The sequence below is a fragment of the Embiotoca jacksoni genome, unplaced genomic scaffold (genome assembly GCF_022577435.1).
Source record: "Embiotoca jacksoni isolate LCO1_2020_lvr unplaced genomic scaffold, fEmbJac1.0.p SCAF_69, whole genome shotgun sequence".
Lineage (NCBI taxonomy): Eukaryota > Metazoa > Chordata > Actinopteri > Embiotocidae > Embiotoca > Embiotoca jacksoni.
This window is the reverse complement of record NW_027185424.1, coordinates 48,125-59,391: the sequence shown is the minus strand read 5'-3', so window position 1 is coordinate 59,391 and position 11,267 is coordinate 48,125.

Genomic DNA, 11,267 nt, shown 5'->3' with positions numbered 1-11,267 from the left:
TCTCCTGTTGCCTCATTAAAGAACACACAGGACTGGGGGCTGACACATATTGGCTTTGTACTAGCAGGAGCCCGAGTGCAACAAGAACAACATTTTCATTCATCTGAAGGTGTTTCAGATATATGTAATTACAATCCCTCGTTTAGCTCTCTGTGTAGTGTCTACCCCGTCCTGAGGGGTATACGCTGGGATCTTAGAACTTCTACCTGAAAACAGCTGACTGATGTGACCAAAAAGGATTCTATGAAACCAGAGAGAGAAAGAACCAAACTGGCAAAGTTAGCGACCACACAGGTAAAAAAAATTAGCTACAACTTGCTGTAAAGCTCTGTTAAGCTGAGGGGGGTGGGGCTTCAGAGTCAGGTGATGATTCTGGACAGAGTCATCACTACAAGTGACGCCTTCACAAAGTCTGATCCTGAGCTAAATGAAACATTTTTTAAAAAAGCAAACATTTTCAGTTTATCAAAAAAACTAAAATGTTAGAGTTAAAGGTTTCTCAGCATCTGGTTAATTACCAACAATTATGCTCAACCTGTCAGTTTCTTTTTTCCCCTTACCTAACTCTACAGGAGCACCTCATGAACCCAGAACCAAGTCTACTTAGCAATAAGATGCAGCACCAATGGGGCGAGATCACCGAGGTCATCTGAGGAATCCGCGAGGTCGCCAATGTGCCTAAACATCAAAATCAAACTCTGCCCTTATCACATGCTACAATAATGCAACTATTAAGTAGTCTAAGTAAAACATCTTGTCGACTGTGACGTGTTAACAAACTCATAATTTTGTGAAAAAACTTAATGGGTAAACGCTCAAAAGTACGTGTTGACTGATGCAGGTGCAGCAACGAGCAGACTAAAGATGAAACACGGCAGCAGGTCAGCGCTTGAACATGAAACAAACTAACTAAACTGCACATGAAGGCTCTTTGAAACCAGATTAGGTTCTCAACAGTTCATTCCTGTACAGTTAGTCAACACCCTTAAAGAGAGACGGTCTGATCTCAGTTGAAAGAAGTTGAGTACGCAGTCACTTCCACAGAATGATGTGTCTGTGTAAACCAGCTTATACCAAACTAAGCTGAGTTATACTGGTACACAAACACACACGAACACTAAAACTAACAGAACACACAATTAGTCATGATCCAAATACAGCTTCCACCTTTATTATTACAATGACTCTTCAAATGATTCCATTCCTTTTTGTTTTTTTTGTTTCTTTATACCTTAGCTCAACAGTTGTGTGAAGCATCCTGTTCCAATACAACTGCAATTCAAGATCATGCTTTCCAAAAAAGAGACTGTAAATGTCAAAAGCCTCGTAACTCAGATTGGTGAAAACAAAAGTTAAAATATGTTTGACCTCAGAATATGTAAACTTGCATCATCATATGCATCCGTCACCTTTCTTCTACCTGTGTACCTGATCTTAAGGCTCCACCAACTGGTCAAAAAGGAACATTTACTGAGCTACACCATGAAGGGAAATAGATCATTTAGATTCTGTGGCTAAAAAAAATAAATTCTGCAGAATTGCTCTAATTGCTTGATATTTGATTCAGACAAAAATCACACTGACACAGAATGTTGATTTCACGTAAATAACAAACCCACCACCTTCCTTGTTTTGTTAGCCTTATTAAGCATGTAGCCAGAAATAAAAACAATATCAGCAGCTGTTGAATTAACACATTTTTAACCATATCAGATAACAAACTACAAACAGTTAAATGAACAATTTTAAAGAACAATTATTAAACCGGATTGAGGTTCAAGATCAGATGGTGTTTGAATGCATCTCAATTCAGCACCTGGATGAGGTTGTACATTCCCAGATAATAACAGGTGTCTCAGAATCACCTTTGCTTACAACATTATTTGTCATCATTTTCAGACAAAACTTCAAATGAATAGTATAATTAGTACATAATAGTACAATAATCCAATTATAATTAGTAAAACCAAAATGGTAAAGAATATATTTTGGTTCCCTTTAGTTAAAAATGTTTAAAATGATACACTCTTTGGTGGAAGTTAGCCTACACCAAACCAATAAAAAACAAAAAAGTTGCTCAAGAAAAATCTTAAAGGAAACTTATGGCTGCTGACCTGTTGTAAAAATAAACCAGGTCATTTGGCCCTGCACTTCTAAGAGAAGAGGCAATGCAGTGCCACAACGTACCACTAGGGGGATCCTCCCCTCTCTTACCAAGGATCTCACTGTAAAGCAGGTTAGTCATCATTTCACAGGCTCCTTGCTTTACCCGTCATAGATCAAAGAGGTGTTTGTTATTCGTGGTGCATTAATGAGACCAGACTGAAACCTTAGAAAGAGAAAATGGTAATAGATGTAGTTTTTCTATATCATTATTCATACATTATTGCTTTGTTGTCTTGGTGAAGTTCTGTTACCTGAAGCACCTGTTTAAAACACCTGGACCTGTGCTATAGAGTTTAGAATCCTCATTACAAAATACTTATATCTTTTACTGGAGCCATTTATATTATTTTACAAGATGCCTGTGAGAGGTTGTGTAGTTTTTTCACAGGTTAACTAGTTTTGACCAAAAAATAAAGCATGTGTTGTTTGTTTTTTTTTACTATTTTCTTTCTCATTTTAATAAGAAAGTGTTACATATTTGCCTTAAATCAAAACTTTATTACTTTTAATATTTAGGTTGTCAAGACAAAATTGTTTTACCTAATGTACAATAGAAAGTGTATGAACTTTGAATGTGAAATGTGAGGATTCATTGTTTTAGACTGACCTTTTCTCTTCCTCCCTCATCACCGCTACTCCGTCCACCTCTCAGGAGGAGCCGATGCAACTAGGTCGGACAAATCTATCCTCGGAGGAAAGAGAAAGACGTTTTCGGTCCGGAGATTGTTTTTACTGTGGGAAGCCCGGACATCGCATCCTGTCTTGCCCCTTCCGGCCAAAAGAGGGAGCTCGTCAGTAGCTGTGGGAATACTGACAGTGGACCACAAACTTCACACCATCCTCCGTCTCAGCTGCTTCTTCCGGCCACCCTGTGTTTATCGTCCGGTTCCCGGTCTGCATTAATAGACTCTGGAGCAGAGCAAAGTTTCCTGGACTCCGTTCGTACAGAAACACAGGATACCGGTTGAGGTCCTGGGTCTTCCTCTCCTGGTGAGTGCGCTCGATGGAAGTTCTCTGGCCCGGATCACTCATCGTACTTGTCCCCTGCTTCTGCTCATGTTGGGAAATCACCACCAGGACCTTCAGTTCTACGTTTTTCCCTCACCCAAGACTCCTTTGGCTCTCGGACACCCCTGGCTCGCGGAACATAACCCCCAAATTGACTGGATGGGAGGAAGAATCACGGGTTGGAGCCGCTCCTGTCAACCCTGCTGTCTTCACTCTGCTCTTCCCCCGGTGAATTCCGCTCCCGGAGCTCCAGAATCGGCTCCCACCCTCTCTTTGGTACCTCAGGAATATCAGGACCTCAAGGAGGCGTTCAGTGAGGAACGCGCTCTCTCTCTCCCCCCTCACAGACCTTACGATTGTCCCATCGACCTGCTTCCTGGTGCTACGTTTCCCTCCAGCCGTCTATATAGCCTCTCCAAACCTGAACAGGCTTCCACGGAGAAGTATATTACGGACTCCCTATCTGCTGGAATCATCACATCCAGCACCCGGGCAATCAGCACTGGCACCCCCCAGGGGTGTGTGCTCTCCCCACTGTTCTTCTCCCTCTACACCACAGGAGACTCATCTGTCAAAATCCTGAAATTTGCAGACGACACAACGGTCATCGGCCTCATCCGGGACGGTGATGAGTCTGCATACAGTTGAGAGGTTGAACAGCTGGTTCTCTGATGCAGTCAGAACCACCTGGAGCTGAACCTGCTCGACACTGTGGAGATGACAGTGGACTTCAGGAGGAGCCCCCTCCCCCCAACACTGCCCCCCATCACCATCCTCAATAACACTGTGTCTGCTGTGGAAACCTTTAGGTTTCTGGGATCCACAATCTCTCAAGACCTGAAGTGGGAGTCCAACATCAACTCCATCATCATGTGACTTACACAAGTTAGGTATGGCACATAGGTAATGTTTAATAAGTTAGTTAACTTATGTACATAACCTCCAATAAGTGAATATTGACTTGTATTCTCACAAGGGACACAAATTGGACAGAAACAGTGGTCTCCTGGCTGAAAGTCCTGTGTTTGATCTATGCAACCACCACAACCTCATTCTCACTACAACGTCTCCTGACTCCCTCCGTTGCTCCCTATAACAGTAACTAACACAAGTCCATATAGTTGGGACCAAGGTGTGATAATACCTGCCAATTGAATTATCTTATAGCAGACATAATCAGGTGGACATAATCAGCACTGGCTTTCAAAAAAATTAAAGTCCTGGTCACACTCGAATTTAAAATGGAAACATTTCACTGCAAAGTTAAATCATTTCAACAGAATCTCTGATTAATGTGGTTTGTTGGCTTTAGTGAACTTTATTTACCTTCGACCTGGAATTTTGCACCTTTGACCAACAACTAAGGAGAGATGGAGTCCAAAATGAAGAAGTTATGGTAGTTAATGTCAGGAGTTCCTGTCTGTCTCTGTTTTTGTCTGTCATGTGTTCTTGTTCTGGTCTGTGTCTGGAGGGCGTGGACTCCTTCACTGCTCACCTCCAGATACCTCCTACTCTTCACTCCTAATCAGGTTGGCACAGCTGGTTCTCCTTCCAGTAATCATCACATGGCAGTATATGAACCCCGGTCCTGCACTCCACCCGTGTCAGTCTGGACACTAACCTCACCTGGTTCTACGCTGCCATTCCATAAGTTGTTTGCATGTTTTCAATTCTGGTTCTGACCCTTCTGTCTGTCTCCCGCCTGCTGCAGTTCCTACCACACGGGTACCACCCAGTCGATCCTGTCTGTTACCCTGAGTCGGGCCTCGGGTACCACCCAGTCGATCCTGTCTGTTATCCTGAGTCGGGCCTCGGGTACCACCCAGTCGATCCTGTCTGTTACCCTGAGTCGGGCCTCGGGTACCACCCAGTCGATCCTGTCTGTTACCCTGAGTCGGGCCTCGGGTACCACCCAGTCGATCCTGTCTGTTATCCTGAGTCGGGCCTCGGGTACCACCCAGTCAATCCTGCCTGACGTGCTGTTCTGGTCTAGAGGACCGTCCGGTCCAGCCTGTCTGATAACCTGTGTTTTAGAAATAAATATCCTTACCTGAAGTTCTGCTGTTGTCCGTGCTGCATTGGGTCCGCTCACACCACATATCGTGACAGTTAATGGTTTAAATATATATTTTGAATAAATTACTTTCCGTTAGCAGGTATTTCCTCTTCAATAAAACTTTGTATTAAATGAAATAATGTGAAATCCCGTGAACTAAATATAAGTGGGCAGAAAATTACAGTACAGTGAAAATAGAATAAAGCTCGGTGAGCTTTGTGACTGACTCACGGTCGCATGTTTCTGGCTGCTGTTTAGCTTGGCCGATCTACCGCCGTTTACAACAAGGTGTGTGAGCAGTCACTTAGCTTTTAACCGAATATTTTGTGAAGACAAATGGCTGAATTTCAATGCACCACTTTCAGTGAAACCTGACTAGAGGGGCGTTGTGTTGTACCTGCTTAGCCTATTGTTCCTGCAGGCCTTGTTAGGCGGCGTCAGTAATGTACCTAAAAGCTGTTTGTAAGGGACAAATCATAAGAGGGACGGTGCCTTCCTTGGTTTCCATCTCCAAATGTTCAAGTGACGTTAAGTCACGTGAGAAGAACTTAAATGTTTCACCTGTTACACCCTTCAGCACTCACCAAGCAGAAACTCTCTTGTGCCTGCTGGCTGCTTTGTGAGCTCACTGCTTTGTTCTATACATGCAGGTGTCATTCTTTGCCTCTCCCAATGTTTAGTTTTTTCCAGCTGCCTGTACAACTCTTAGTTTTGAAGTTGTGCACGGGGACAGATAGTGTGAGAGTTGCAGTTGATGTCTGCTTGCGTGAAATATGATTTGCTTGTGACCATGTTTTATCAACCTTGGGAATCACAACATAGGACATAACCGTTGTTTTCCTGTCTCTCTCTGCTGTTTCTTTATCGTGTTAAAACCCTGGGTAGCACCTGGAGACAACAGGCCCTGCACCCTCTCCTACAACCAGGATGGACTGTTGCTCTCTGTGGTTCCAGAGACCTCTCAGTGCCTGATGTCTTACTTTTGCTCCCTTTGGGCCCATATGAACGTACTTTTGTGTATTTTTTATTCAAACATAAAAAACAGGTTTGAAACCAAATCTCTAGCACTGCAATCAAAAATAGAATTTATAAGTACAAATATTTAAGCTGAAAAAAAAACATTATTTGGATTGCAATATAATTCTTCTGACAGTTTTGTTGGTTTATCTGACAATTTTTCTCGTGTTACAAAAAGTTTTGCTTGCAAATCAAAAACCTTTGGTTGCGAGTTGAGTTGGATGTAATGGGCGGGGCCCACACTCATGGATGAGACAGGAGTTTCTATTGGTGGGTTTGACTTGGATCCTCAGCTTGGCTGTACTCACACTTTACACTTTGCTCCCTTTGTTGTTGGAATTTTCAACCTACAATGTAAAGTTGAATGAAATATAAAATATTTGTTATTTTTTTTACATGCACTCACACTTACATTAATGCTCTTGACTGGAGGCTCATATTTTGTACCACATTATATTAATATCATACCTACTGTCTTTATTTTTGCCCTCTTTATATCTTCCTTTAAGCCAAAAGCTCCTGCATGTAGTGAGATGCCTTTACTGCCCCCACAGACCATAATACTACTTAGACCTGCCAAAGTCATGCTGGTGACGAGACTAAATTACTTTACCAGCACTTTCAAATTTTTTCAGTGTAAAAATTTGCTGACTCTGTTGGTTTGTTAAAAGAGTTTTATAGATTGTGCGCCAACTGTATTTATAATTCTTCCTGGTTGTCACTCTTTGGTGACATCATGCTCCTGTCTCTGTTTCGTTCCTATCTCTGTCTGTCATCAGGCTGGACGACCACATCTGCCCTGGATGGCCTCAAGCAATAACATGCACCACGCGCGCACACGCGCACACACATGCGCACACACACACACACACTCCCAAAATTATCTGTTTCTCTGGTTTTATTATTTATTAGTATGTGTTTGAGTCAAATTAAATTTAGTGTTTTATTCTATAAACTACTGACAACATTTCTCCCAAATTTCAAATAAAATAAAACTGAAAGCAGTGACGTACGGGCCCTCGCACTCCGCGTGGCCTCCCCGAAGCCGTCTCCCCGACGTGCAGCGCGCGAGGGACCGTATACCCGCTTAAAGTTGCTATTTTTGTCTCGTTTCCTGTCTCCAGCAGGGGGCGCTGGCGAGCCTTTTGGCCACGCCCACTCACAAAACACATCACCACGCCGGACATATGTGACACGTTTCGTGAGGTTTCAAGCATCCTTTGACCTTAAACATCAACTTTGTGGACTGTGCTGACAGGTCATCATTGTAAATGAGAATTGGTTCTCAATTGATTTTACCTGGTTAAATAAAGGTCAAAAAAAAAAAAAAAAAAAAAAAAAAAAACTTCCTGTGTCACGGCGAGACATCCAACTTTGCCGCATCGTCACGGCGACGCCCATTGATGAAGTCGAATGAATGTCTCAATATATCATCAACCACATGTTTAGGTTATTGTGACCCGACTTTAGGTTCATGGGATCAACCAGCTCGACGTAGAATGTGAAAGTATGAAAAGTGTCATTTCCGGTGGCCACCAGGGGGCGCTATGACTATGAGCAAATATTCCCCCACAGGGGTCTTCAGGGCGGGGCTGTTATCATACCTGTGATGTTTGGAGAAGGTCGGTCCATGTACATAAGATTTAAAGCAACTCCTCCTTTCATGGCGAGACGCCTCTCACGGGCACACACATCGACGAAAACAAATTATTTTGATAACTTTTAATCCTTTTTAAAACTTTTTACATCCTTTGACCTTAAACATCAATTTCATGTGTCACGGTGAGCCAACATTCCTCCACAGCTGGAAAAGACTCATTGCAAGTTATCGCAAACGCTTGATTGCAGTTGTTGCTGCTGAGGGTGGTCCAACCAGTTATTAGGTTTAGGGGGAAACACTTTTTCACACAGGGCCATGTGGGTTTGGATTGTTTGTCTCCCTTAATAATAAAAACCTTCATTTAAAAACTGCATTTTGTGTTTACTTGTGTTATCTTTGACTAATATTTAAATTTGTTTGATGATCTGAAACATTTAAGTGTGACAGACATGCAAAAAAATAAGAAATCAGGAAGGAGGCAAACACTTTTTCACACCACTGTATATATATATCTATATATATATAGATATATATACTGTATATATTCCAATGAGACTCATTGCTGCAGAGGATAAGTAAAGGATATATTTTTGTTCCTTTTGAATTCAAAAATAGTCAAATATGCCTCATTGGTGGAAGTAATAGTAAAAAAAAAAAAAAAAGCAGAACAAGGTTGCTCAACAAATATCTTTAAAAAATGATAACTGCTGACCTGCTGTGTAAACAAACCATGTCATGGTCCATGGCCCTGCACTGCTGACAGAGTGGAGACCCACCCTGCAGTGCCACGACGTACCACTAGGGGGATCCTCCCCTCTCGCCCATTATCTCACTGTAAAACAAGGTTGACATCATTTCACAGGCTTATTGCTTCACCTGTCATCCATCTAAGAGGTGTTTGTTATTCGTGCTACATTCATGGAACGATAGTGGAACTTTAGAAAGAGAAGACGGTGAGAGCTGTAGTTTTTTTTATTACCATTATAAACACCATGTCTTTGTTTTCATGGTGGCATTCTGTTTAGGTAGGTAGGTAGGTAGGTAGGTAGGTAGGTAGGTATTTACTTTAACCTGTGTAAAACACCAGTCTCAGATGCCTGAGAGGGAAGAGATTAGATTAGATTTGACTTTATTAATACCACAATGGGGAAATTCGGTCATCACAGCAGCAAAGAAAACCAAATCGTGCACAAAATATGAAACAATGTACTTACACTACTTACAGTAAAGTGTTGAATATGTTTATAATATATAAATGTATAGATATAAAATGATAGGAAAATGGCTGAAACTGACAAAATGAAAACCAAGTGAAGCAGGAAAGAAATTCTGACGAAGGTATCGGTGGAGTTGATCGGAGAAATCATGGAGAAATCAGGACCAAATTGACAATTTAAACAATGGAATTAAATTATTAGAACAAAGACCAGCGTGACATCCTATGAAACCTTCAAATAAAGTTAAACTTAAAGGCCAAAACTACCTCGTTCTATATTTAATATAAAGCTGCAGCTAATGCATTTTTCAACATGAGCCGTCACTTCAGAACACGTCCAACAAGGTGTGTACTTTCCCCTGTCACGGTTATGAGTGATATTCGATCTGCTCTCAAATCCACGGTGCTCACTGAAGTCAGAAGAAAACTAATAAACTTTAAATATTCTGCTGGCTGCAAAGCTTTCAATTTCATCACTTTTCAAGAGGAATGAAACAGTTTTTCCATAAACTGGAATTTTTGAACAGCATACCAACAAATTTATCAGCAATATATATTTGGTAGTTTTTAAACCAGCAAACAGACAACAATGTGAGTGTTTATATCTCAACAGATGGGTGTATTGAGCAGAGCAAGGCTGCTGGTGGTTGCTGTTGTGTGTGTCACCATCCTGCTGTCTTTCTATTCTGTGATACTCACACACAAAGAGGTATCCACGGCACCAAGTCAAAGGTAAAACCGACCTGATGTCTGCATGTGTTTCTGCTCCTGGTTGTGTTTGTCTGTGAAAGTTTGGCAATGAAAAACAAAACATGAAAATGAAAATGAAAAGGGGATCATTGGCACTAAAAAACTTGCATTGTATTGGCACTGAAAAAAATGATTTTCCTGAAAAAAAAAATCAAATGATAACCTTAAAATCTCTTGATCTCATTTATTTTGATATATTTTGAATTACAATGTGCTTTCCTGTGTCAATCTTACTTTTTTTTCCAAGATGAAAACATCTGTTCTTCAATAGAATGAAAAGGTAGAGTTTGTAAACCCCATACCAAGATTTCTGCCTACAATCCTGCCAGTTTCTTTCTCCAGAAAAAAGCTAATAAACCCCATCGAAATTAAGATAGATGCACGTTTGACATAGCATTGCCTATGTATAGCAGGGTACGTCAAGCTTGTAGCCCTAGAGTACGTTAAACCAATGCAATGCTGTGCATGCCACCAAGAAAGTAAAATCACTATATATCATCCAATAACCTTGGGCCATCCTACTGCTGCCTGCACCCCCTGCTACTTCTCTACCTGCTAAGTAAGATGTAAGATGGCGCCGCGCTAGCGGCAGCCTGTTGCAGCAGCCCGCCCCGAGTGTGTTGTTATTAGTATTTTTTAAGTCTTTCTTCTCTCTTTGGAGTTGTTTTGATTTTTCTTTCTCTCGTGTGTTAAGTTAACGGTCAGACAATGGACCGTAATTTTTCCACGTTTCTGGATGGGGGCTCTGTTATTGTTTACTTGCGTGAACAGCTGATCATGCTGAGTAGACCTCTACTGCTGCTGCCCGGAGCGAGGCCTGAGATCCCCGTTGAACTTCGGAGAAGACGTCGGGGTTGCAGAGCTGGAGCTAAACTGAAGGCGGAAAGGAGGAAATACAAACCAGCTGTACCGGAGATCTTAATGGGGAACGTGAGGTCGTTGGTCAACAAGACGGACGAGCTCGGCGCGCTGGTAAAGACCCAGAGAGAGTACCGGGAGTGCAGCATCATGTGTTTCACCGAGACGTGGCTGCACTCACATCTCCCGGACCACAGCGCGGCCGTACCGGCTTCAGGACTGTTCGGGGAGACGGAGACGTTGTTCAGAGCGGTAAGAAGAAAGGTGGAGGGGATTGCAGTCTATGTGAATGAGAGGTGGTGCAATCCCGACCACGTGTGTGTGAAGGAACGTTTCTGTAGCCCGGACATTGAACTTCTAGCCGTGGGGATGCGCCCTTATTATTTACCAAGGGAGTTCACGTCCGCCATTGTTATCGCTGTGTACGTTCCTCCATCAGCTGATGCAGAGGCAGCAGTGGACACCATCTACTCCACTGTGGCTAAACTTCAGACTAAGCATCCCGGTGCGTTTTTGTTAGTTACTGGAGACTTTAACCAGTCTGGATAAAGTTCTGCCAACTTTGCACCAGTATGTTAACTGCCCCACAAGGAACA